This window comes from Arachis ipaensis, chromosome B6, assembly GCF_059453495.1.
Source record: "Arachis ipaensis isolate K30076 ecotype BB chromosome B6, ASM5945349v1, whole genome shotgun sequence".
Taxonomy (NCBI): Eukaryota; Viridiplantae; Streptophyta; class Magnoliopsida; order Fabales; family Fabaceae; genus Arachis; species Arachis ipaensis.
In genome coordinates, this window is record NC_142441.1 from 94,079,583 (window position 1) to 94,091,640 (window position 12,058).

Genomic DNA, 12,058 nt, shown 5'->3' on the forward strand with positions numbered 1-12,058 from the left:
CTTTCCTATTGCCTTCATCCAATCATTCATACTCCTTTCCATGGCAAGCTTTATATTGGGCAACACCGTTGTCAATGGCTACTTCCCGTCCTCTCAGTGAAAATGGTCCAAATGCGCTGTCACCGCATGGCTAATCATCTGTCAGTTCTCGATCATGTTGGAATAGGATCCATTGATCCTTTTGTGTCTGTCACTATGCCCAACACTCGCGAGTTTGAAGCTCGTCACAGTCATCCCTTCCCAGATCCTACTCAGAATACCACAGACAAGGTTTAGACTTTTTGGATCTCAGGAATGGCCGCCAATAATTTTGGCCTATACCACGAAGGTTTTAATCTCATATTAGAAACCCAAGAGATACACATTCAAGCTTGTTTGCATGTAGAACGGCAGTGGTTGTCAGGCACGCGTTCATAGGTGAGAATGATGATGAGTGTCACGGATCATCACATTCATCAAGTTGAAGAACGAGTGTATATCTTAGAGAAGAAGTAGGCGTGAATTGAATAAAAAATAGTAGTACTTTGCATTGATTCATGAAGAACAGCAGAGCTCCACACCTTAATCTATGGGGTGTAGAAACTCCACCGTTGAAAATACATAAGAACAAAAGGGTCTAGGCATGGCCGTGAGGCCAGCCTCCCAAAGATGAAAAGTGTATATAGGTATCTGAAGGTATATGAAAGTATAGCAAAATGTCCTATTTATAGAAAACTAGTAGCCTAGGGTTACAGAAATAGGTAATTAATGCAGAGATCTTCTTCCGAGCCCACTTGGTGTGTGCTTGGCCTGTGTATTGAAGCTTTCACATGTAGAGACTTTTCTTGGAGTTAAATGTAACACCCTACCATACAGGGTCTTATGCTTAAGTCATAATTCCGAGATGGCAAGGTATTACTACCTCTAGAATTAAAATTTAGTACGTATAGTAGTATGAATGATTGATTATAACTAGGAGCCTTTGTAGAAAAAGGGGTTAACAAAAACCGTAACTCGAAAGCGCAACACTCCGATCGATAATGTAAGGAACAGGGATAAGCTAACGCGAGATTATATATATACAAAAGAGTGTCAAAAACGGGAATATCAAAACTGAATTTCGGATGCGAAGATAAAATAAGGAAACCCCAAAGGAAACCCAAAGGGACACAAAAACAGAGAACCTAGTCTCCAAAATCCCCTCTAAGAGGAGTCATCACAGTTTGTATTATTCAATGGAGATAAAAGTATCTAAGGGAAATCATAAAATCAAAACAGAGTCCCGAGAACAAGATCTTCGCTAATCCAGAAGTCTCCAGCATGCCTCAACAAGAAGCCTCGCGTCCTGCATCTGGAAATCACAAAATCCGCATGGGTGAGAACCAGAGGTCCCCAGCATGGTAACAGTTCCCCATATATAACATGTAATAATAGAGGAAAGCCGAAGGCAATCCTAGGACTTCCTCCAGATAATATCAAAGCTTATAAACAAGCTAAACCATAAGTGGCAACTGACTAAAGATCCTTCAGTCTATCTAATACATCTCTTTCCAATTCCTTCAGACCTCCCAACCACCAACAGGAGTATAATGTAGCAAACACAGCTAAATCAAACAAGAGATATACAAATAGGAACATAAGGCATTTAGACAATTAGCAAGTAATATGCAGTCAAATAGGCAATCTCAAACAACTCATATAGTATGCATATGATGAATGCCTGTCCCTAGTGGCTGATGATATCATCTGTCGGTTATAGAGCCAACCCGACAAGTCCTGGTAGCTAACCATTGGACTGTCCCTCTGTCGTGTCTCCCCAACTCGAGTTATACTCAACAAATCGTGATCATAATCATGATCCATATCCATCACCCTCACTGGTGAATATTTATGGGGGTGAGCTCATCCGGGGCTTTCACAGTGCCCGGCCACCCTAACGACATAGGGTCAAAAGAGCTTCGAGTCTCAACCTGGTGCACGTGGTGGCTAGCCACTGCTTCCTTCCAGGAAAACCCTCATCTCCGATAGTGGAAGTGCAAACATTCACAATTCATTCAACAGCATATATGCATTTATACTTAGCAATAATCATGGCTCCGCTGTAACACGGCAATGATCCAACCATCCGGCTCACGGTTAAAACCATAACCAGCCAATTCATTAACAATTACGGCCCTTCGGCCCATGGCATAACAAGCACTTCCACCGCCATCCTCCGCATCTCACATAATCATCTTTGATCCTCATTGATCATTCATTTTTCCCTTGCTTCACTCGTAAGTTGCCACATTCACTAGCTCCTTGTCTCATTGCTAGGCATATCCTAATGATTTAAGACATAAGTGGTGAGATCAGAGGCTTAGAAGTATGAAATTTGGCCTTTAAAACTCAAAAATCAACTTTGGGATGAAAATAGGGCCACGCGTACGCGTGGATGGCCACAAAACTCATTGATGCGCAAGTGTCATATGCGCGGATGCGCGGATTGAAAAATAGCCAAACGACACACAAGCGTCAGCCACGCGTACGTGTGGGTGCTCTTGCGCCCCAGGCACAAAACTGGCACAACTTTGGCACAACTCTCGGGAAAATAGCGGGCATTTGGTGCAGCGCATCGACGCGCCCGCGCACACCACGTGCACGCGTGGATGGTGCTTTCTTGAAGAACGGCGCGTACGCGCCAAGTGCGCCTACGCGCGGAGGGTCATTCTGCTAAAATTTTCTAAGTTAAAAGCTACAGAATTCACAGATTCAACCCCCAATCTTTCGACGGACATAACTTTCTCATTTTAAATCGTTTTTTACCCGTTCTTCCAGCGGCGTGGACATTCCGGATCTAATTTCATTTCTAAACAAGTTTGGTACAAAACGGGGATCCGTAGTCCAATTTATGTCCCGTCATAACATGCCCGAAAACCATGTTTTCATACAAAACCACAAGGTGGCATTTTCAAAACAAACCATTTTCAACTCTTTTCAAAATCAACCAAAACATGCCAATTTCGCCTTTTTCGAAATCAATCAAAATGTACCAAAATCAACATCAAGCCATCCTCAACTCACACATTGACACTTTACCAAAATTTCCAAAACCACCGTCCAACCATTTTAACACTTCTCAATCAAATGGCTACAGGGCAAACACAATATCATATCACACATCCTTCCTCATCCCAATTTCCGATAATACCATTTCCAAATCAAGCATCATTATACATAATCATCATCATACTCACCATCAACATGGTACCACCCACCAATTCAACCTCAATCATTCATCAAGCATATATCACAACATACAGTTTCTCATATATCACACAATCAAGGCATCAATATTCATAATCACATATATGATCACATCATATATCTCAACCATTCAACAACATCATCAATTCAATGCCTATCTTAGGGCCTCTAGCCTAAGTATTTCCTACCACATTACATATTAGATACGAGAAACCGAGACCATACCTTAGCCGATTTCCCAAGCTCAACCGGAGGACTTCCAAACCACTTGTCCACAAGTCCTCTAGGTCTCAACACCTCCAAGAACAAATTTTTACCACCAAAAATCCCTTTTCAAGCTTTTCAAGGTCTCAATCAAGCCCCAATATTCACATATACAAAACCTAAGCCACAATCATTATACCCATACACAACATCTCAATACCCAAACATCATAGAACAATAAATTACACTAGGGTTGAGAATCTTACCACACCCAAGGTCCAAGGAGACAAGATTAACCTTCTCCTTCAAGAGAGTTGGGTCCTATAACATCAAAGAGCCCAAAATCTCAACATTTTTGCTCATGAAACTCGAAATCAAAGCTGGACATTCAAAGAGCAAAACGTGGCTTACCTCAAGATTGATTGTATGGGTTTTGTAGAGCTCTCCGTGGTGAACGCGTGGCCGTAAATGGTACGGCAATCGGAGCTCTAGATCAAAAGTTATGGTAGTTTGAAGATCAAATGAAAGAAAGAACTTGAGAGAGTGTTCTTCCCTCCATGGCCTCCATTTCAGCGTGTTTCTTGACTGTAGTGAGGAGAGAGAGTGCTGAAATGAGTGTATTAGGTTTAGTTTAGTTGGGCTAAGGGCCCACTTTGGGTCCGGTTGGTCCGGTTTGGCCCGTTCGGTCCAATCTTGGTCCAATTTCTATAAAATTGGTACCGAAATTCTCGTCTCAATCTCCTCTATCATATTTAGCCATAAAAATCACATTTTTTGGCTTTCTAGAATAAATTCTTATTTATGGGTTAATTGGCCATTTATTAATCGGGTCTTACATTCTACCCACCTAATTAGGAATTTTGCCCACAAAATTCAAATTCAATTACCTGAGAATAAGTGCAGATAATCCGTTCGCACCTCCAACTCAAGTTCCCAAGTGTGTTCCTCAACACCGCCTCGACTCCAAGCCACTTTGACTAATGAACCTCTCTTTCACGCAACCGTTTGATACTAGTATCATCAATTCTGACTGGAGCCACTGGAAGCGTCAAATCTTCTCTTAACTGAACCGATTCTGGTTCTAACACATGGCTAGCATCAGGAGTATACTTCCGAAGCTGCGACACGTGAAACACGTCGTGCAGGTTCGAAATATGAGGTGGTAGAGCCATCCGATACGCCACCGGTCCAATCCTCTCCAGGATCTGAAATGGACCAATGTATCGATGATTCAACTTCTTCGCTTTAATTGCCCTACTTACTCCTGTGGTTGGAATAACCTTAAGGAAAACATGATCTCCTTCCACAAATTCCAAGGGCTTCCACCTCTGATTGGCGTAACTCTCCTGGCGACTCTGCGCCGTAAACATCCTATCTCAGATTTTCTTGACTTGTTCGGTGGTCTCAGCTATCATCTCCGGCCCCAACAAGCCTTTCTCTCTAGTTTCATACCAACATAGCGGAGATTGACATTTTCTCCCATACAAAGCCTCATACGGAGCCATTCCGATACTCGCATGGTAACTATTATTGTATGCAAACTCCACTAACGGCATATATCGATCCCAACTTGCCGGCTGGTCCAGAACGCAAGCTCTCAATATATCCTCTAGTGTTTGGATCGTCCTCTCGGATTGACCATCTGTTTGAGGATGATAAGCTGTACTCAAGCTTAGTCGGGTTCCGAAAGCTTTCTGAAATGCACCCCAAAACCTCGAAGTGCAGCGAGGATCTCTATCATAGATTATAGTAGCCGGTACGCCATGAAGTCTCACAATCTCCTTTATGTACAACCGTGCTAGGGGTAAAAAGTGGGTAAAAAGTGGGCTGATTTCGTCAGTCGGTCCACAATCACCCAGATAGCATTGAAACCAGTCCTAGTCCTTGGCAATCCTGACACAAATTACATTGCAATACTTTCCCACTTCCATTGCGGAACCTCTAAAGGTTGCAACATTCCGGAAGGTCTTTGATGTTCAATCTTTACCTTTTGACAGGTTAAGCACTTTGAAACATATTCTGTCACATCATTCTTCATACCTGGCCACCAAAATATCGCCTTTAAATCATGGTGCATCTTAGTACTTCCCGGGTGAATGGAGAATCTGCTTTTGTGTGCCTCCTTTAAGATATCTTGCCTCAAAGTGCCAATATCCGGCACAATGATCTTACCCTTGAATCTCCATAACCCATCTTTTTCTTTTGACACTCTCCACTGTTTCCCTTGCTCAATAGCCGGTAACACCTTCCATAACGCTTCATCATTCTCATGGGCCTTTAGGAGTTCGGACTTAAAGTCACTTGAGATTTCTAATCGGCTCAAATACAAAGTTTCAGATACTTCTTGAGCACCAATTTTTAGACTCTCGAATCCCTTTAGCAACTTCTCCTCTTGAAGCATCATCCAAGCCGCATATAACGACTTTCGACTTAACGCATCCGCCACTACATTCGCCTTTCCCGGATGGCAACTCAACTCAAAATCGTAGTCCTTCAATAATTCCATCCACCTTCTCTGCCTCATATTAAGCTCTTTCTGATCAAAGAGATATTTCAAGCTCTTGTGATCGGAGAAGACTTGGAACTTAACCCCATAGAGATAATGCTTTCACACCTTCAAGGCAAACACGACCGCAGCGAGTTCCAAATCATGTGTAGGGTAACTAACTTCATGAGGTCTCAACTGTCGTGAGGCATACGCCACCACATTATGATGCTGCATCAGCACTGATGAGCGGATAATTTATACGCATTTTGGCATTATTTTTACATAGTTTTCAGTATGATTTAGTTAGTTTTTAGTATATTTTTATTAGTTTTTAATTAAAAATCACATTTCTGGACTTTACTATGAGTTTGTGTGTTTTTCTGTGATTTCAGGTATTTTCTGGCTGAAATTGAGGGACCTGAGCAAAAATCAGATTCAGAGGTTGAAGAAGGACTGCAGATGCTGTTGGATTCTGACCTCCCTACACTCAAAGTGGATTTTCAGGAGCTACAAAACTCCAAATGGTGCGCTCTCAATTGTGTCGGAAATTAGACATCCAGGGCTTTCCAGCAATATATAATAGTCCATACTTTGATTAAGGATAGATGACGTAAACTGGCGTTGAACGCCAGTTCCATGTTGCAGTCTGGCGTTTAGCGCCAGAAACAAGTTGCAAAGTGGAGTTCAACGCCAAAAACACGTTACAAACTGGCGTTCAACTCCAAGAATGACCTCTCCACGTGTAAACTTCAAGCTCAGCCCAAGCACACACCAAGTGGGCCCCAGAAGTGGATTTCTGCATCAATTACTCATTCTGTAAACTCTAGTAACTAGTTTAGTATAAATAGGACTTTTTACTATTGTATTTAGATCTTCGGATCAGATCTTTGATTAGTTTTATGCTATCTTAGACTTTCATGGGGGCTGGCCATTCAGCCATGCTTGGACCATTATCATTTATGTATTTTCAAACGGTAGAGTTTCTACACTCCATAGATTAAGGTGTGGAGCTCTGCTGTTCCTCATGAACTAATACAAAGTACTACTGTTTTTCTATTCAATTCAAACTTATTCCTATTCTAAGATATCCATTCGAACCCAAGAACATGATGAATGTGATGATTATGTGACGCTCATCATCATTCTCACCTATGAACGCGTGCCTGACAAACACTTCCGTTCTACATGCAAACAAGCTAGAATGAGTATCTCTTGGATATCTAATACAGAGGACCGAGTCCAAGATATTGGAATCTTCATGGTATAAGTTAGAACCCATGGATGGCCGTTCCTGAGATCCGGAAAGTCTAAACCTTGTCTGTGGTATTCCGAGTAAGATCCGGGAAGGGATGGCTGTGACGAACTTCAAACTCGCAAGTACTAGGCGTAGTGACAGACGCAAAAGGAGGGTGAATCCTATTCCAGTATGATCGAGAACCTCCAGATGATTAGCCATGCAGTGACAGCGCATCGGACCATTTTCACAGAGAGGATGGGAAGTAGCCATTGACAACGGTGATGCCCTACATACAGCTTGCCATGGAAAGGAGTAGGAAGGATTGGATGAAGACAGTAGGAAAGCAAAGGTTCAGAGGGATGAAAGCATCTCTACACGCTTATCTGAAATTCTCACCAATGAATTACATAAGTACCACTATCCTATTTTATATTTTATTTATTTTCATCCACTATAATTTCTTAAAACAATTTAATCCGCTTAACTGAGATTTACAAGATGACCATAGCTTGCTTCATACCAACAATCTCCATGGGATTCGACCCTTACTCACGTAAGGTATTACTTGGACGACCCAGTGCACTTGCTGGTTAGTTGCGCGAAGTTGTGAAGTTATGTTTGGACCATGGTATTGTTCACACGTTTTTAGAGCCATTGCCAGGGAATCAATTTCGAACAATAATTTCACATCTAGATCACAATTTCGCACACCAAGCACGCACCCTAGACCCTTTAATGAGGCATCACAGTACACCTCAAAAGGCTCGTTCGGCTCAGGTAACACTAACACAGGTGCAGTGGTCAACTTTTTCTTCAATGCCTGAAAGCTCTCCTCGCACTCAGGAGTCCAAACAAACGGAGTGTCTTTGCGGGTTAACTTTGTCAACGGCAAAGCTAATTGTGAAAAGCCTTTGATGAACCTTCGATAATAACCAGCTAAGCCCAGAAAACTCCTTATCTCAGTTACTACAGTTGGTTGCTTCTAATCTATCACAGCCTCCACCTTAGCTGGATCTACAGCTATCACCTTCTTACTCACCACGTGACCCAAAAACTTCACCTCACTCTTCCAAAAATCACACTTAGACAGTTTCGCATAGAGTTTCTTCTCCTTTAGGATCTACAACATGATCCTCAAGTGTTCCGCATGCTCTTCTTCAGTCTTAGAATAAATTAGTATGTCGTCAATGAAGACAACAATGAATTTATCCAGAAACGGACGGAACACTCTGTTCATATAATCCATGAATACTGCAGGAGCGTTTGTCAACCCAAAAGACATTACAGTGTACTCGTAATGACCATAACGAGTCCTGAAAGCGGTCTTAGGGATATCCTCTCCCCTCACTGATGCCAGGGCATTTTGGCCAGTTTCACTGACCTTTTCTTTATGGTTTTAGGGTAGTTTCATGCACTTTCTTAGGAAATAATTAAGTTTTGGGTAGAATTTCACTTACATCTTGATTCAAGCAAACATTGTGATTTTTATATGAATTCATGAGAATTATGCATAAATTGAATGACAAATTGGATGATGCATATCTCATAATTTGGACTAGAACTTTGATGCACTTTATTGCTTGATTTCAGGACAAAGGAAGCAAGGAAGAACCACGTTAGCAGCCACGTTAGTCTAACTAACGTGACCTCTAACGTGGAATGGGAGCTAGCTTGCAACGTTAATAAGAAAAGTAATCGCCAATAACGTCCTCGAAGCCATCATAGCCCACGTTAAGAGTCACGTTAACTAAGTTAACGTGAACTCTAACGTGGAAGAAGGAAATGAAGCCAACATTAGTGACACTCACCTTTGTCACTAACGTTGGACCAAGCTCATAATGGCCACGTTAAGAGCCACGTTAACTCAGTTAACATGGACTCTAACGTGAGGAAGCAAAAGAATGGCCAACGTTAGTGACACTCACCTTTGTCACTAACGTTGGACTAAGCCACTTTGAGCCACGTTAGTTGCCACGTTAACTTAGTTAACGTGGAAGCTAACGTGGAGGGAGCAAGAATCGCCAACGTTAGTGACACTCACCTTTGTCACTAATGTTGGAATGAGCCACTATGAGCAACGTTAACTCCCACGTTAACTTAGTTAACGTGGAAGCTAACGTGGGTTGAAGAATGATGAGCCAACGTTAGTGACACTCACCTTTGTCACTAACGTTGCAGATGGCTATCACCACCACGTTAGAAGCCACGTTAACCTAGTTAACGTGAACTCTAACGTGGGAAGTGGGGGCATTTCGAAACGTTAGTGACAAAGGTAAGTGTCACTAACGTTTTCGAAGATTTGGCATGCTTACGTTAAAGGTCACGTTAGCCACACTAACGTGAACTCTAACGTAAGGGGAAGGGAGGATTCTCAACGTTATTGGAAAAGGTAAGTCCCAATAACGTGTGCGAAGGACCAAGAGGCAACGTTAGTGGTCACGTTGGTGCCACTAACGTTGAAGTTAACGTGGATCATCCTTGGGTAGGAACGCTAGTGAAAAAGGCGAATGCCACTAACGTTCTCGAACCCACACTTTCACTTAACGTTAACACCACTAACGTCCTAAGCTAAAAGTCCCTGCCTACTTCATACTTTCTCTCTGCAAGTAAAGCTAAGCCCACTGAAGAGGATAACTGCTTCAAACTCAAGATCCAAAGGCCCATATCCAAGATTTGAAGAACCAACTAGAAGATCATAAGAGTAGTATATATAGGGGTAGTTTTGAATCAAAAAGGGGGTTGGAAATTTGAGAGCTACTCTCTGTATAATTTTACTTTCTCTGCACATCTAGTTTACTTTTCATAATGTATTTTCCATCTTTGTTTTCCATTCCCAGAGCTATGAACAACTAAACCCCTTTCATTGGGTTAGGGAGCTCTGTTGTAATTTGATGGATCAATAGTAGTTTTCATTATCCTTCTTCTATCTTTTCTCTTGATTTTACTAGAAAGCTTTCAATCTTCATTCAATTGGGTAATTATCTTGGAAAATAAGCTATTCATACTTGGATCTCTTCGGAACTTTAGAAGAGGAATGAAGAGATCATGCTAGAAATGCTTTCTCATGTTGGACTAAATTGGGGTTTGGATGGATATAGTGACATATAATCCTACCAACACTTTGATTTGGAAATACATGTGGTATAATCAGTGACCATACTTCATCTATTCTCATGAGCAATTGGCCAAAGAATTGGCTATTGATCAAGATTTGAGAGATTGAATTACCAAGAAATTGGAATTCGATCACTTAAGATTGCCAAGGAGATCAATGAATGCATTGATTGAGGAAGAGATGAAAATGAACTTGATCCGGAGAATGCAACATCTCCTAAGCCCAATGAATTCCCCATTTCTGATCTTACCCATTCTCTTTACTTTCTGCTATTTACTTTCATGCTAAACTTCCCTTCCCATTTAAGATTCTGCAATTTACTTTCCGCTATTTACATTCATCTCTTTATTTCCAGCATTTACGTTTCTGCTATTTACTTTCCCGCCATTTAATTTTCTGCAAATCACAAATCCAATTCTGCTTAGTTCAACTAGAACATTCCTCTAATTAAAGTTGCTTGACCAATCAATCCCTGTGGGATTCGACCTCACTCTATTGTAAGTTTTTACTTGATGACAATTCGGTATACTTGCCGAAGGAAAATTGTTGAGAGACAAGTTTCCGTGCATCAAGTTTATGGCACCGTTGCCGGGGATTGATTTTGTATCAACAATGATTAAATTGGAGGATAACTAGATTGAGCATTTTTCTATTGTTTGATTTAAAATTCTGTTTGAGTAATTTACTTTCAGTTTTAGTTATTTTCTCCCATTTCCCCTATTTTTTTAGTTGTTTACAATTCAGTCCACTAACCCACTAACTGTTTGATATATTACATCACTCACACTAACAGCAATTCTAACAGAAACACTTTCTGCATCTATTTCCTTACTTGTGCCTTGTTGGTTGTATGACAGGGAGAAGAAGTGGGGCTTCAACTTCCTTTGATTCTGAACCTGAGAGGACCTTCCTTAGATTAAGGAGGGAAGCAAGAGGAAAGAGAGTAGTTAGTGCTGAGGAAGAGGAGGAGTATTTTGAACCAAACATGGATGAAAATATGGAGAACCATCATGAAGAAGAGCCTCACAACCATGGCAGAGAAGGTCTAGCAAATCATGCTGGGCAGGAGAGAAGAGTTTTAGGCTCTTATATCAACCCAAACTCAGGAAACTGTGGGAGTAGCATTCAAAAGCCAACCATACATGCCAACAACTTTGAACTAAAGCCACAGCTCATCACCCTTGTTCAGAACAACTGTTCATTCGGAGGAGGTGTCCAAGAAGATGCCAACCAACATTTAACCACCTTCCTGAGGATATGTGATACTGTGAAGTCTAACGGTGTTCATCCTGACACCTATAGACTACTTTTATTTCCCTTCTCACTCAAAGACAAGGCATCTACATGGCTGGAGTCCTTCCCGAAGGAGAGCTTAACAACCTTGGAAGATGTGGTGAACAAATTCTTGGCAAGATTCTATCCTCCTCAAAGAATCAACAGGTTGAGAGCTGAGGTTCAAACTTTCAGGCAAAAAGATGGTGAGACTCTATATGAAGCATGGGAGTGGTTTAAGGACCTGACAAGAAGATGCCCGCCAGATATGTTCAATGAATGGGTGCAGCTGCACATTTTCTATGAAGGTCTTTCTTATGAATCGAAGAAGGCAGTAGACCACTCATCCGGGGGATCTTTGAACAAGAAGAAGACCATTGAAGAAGCCATAGATGTCATTGAGACTGTAGCAGAGAATGACTATTTCTATGCTTCTGAAAAAGGCAACACTAGAGGAGTGATGGAGCTAAACAATGTGGATGCACTACTGGCCCAAAACAAGCGTATTACCAAGCAG

At 41.6% G+C, this 12,058-nt stretch overlaps 1 non-coding gene across 1 annotated transcript; it reads right to left on the reverse strand.

Annotated features, from left to right (window-relative positions):
* Positions 1–11,707: 11,707 nt before the first annotated feature.
* Positions 11,708–11,814, reverse strand: LOC148561829 (small nucleolar RNA R71). Its single transcript, XR_015886916.1, has one exon. It is a non-coding gene; the product is annotated as a small nucleolar RNA R71 (small nucleolar RNA).
* Between the last annotated feature and the right edge of the window lie 244 nt (positions 11,815–12,058).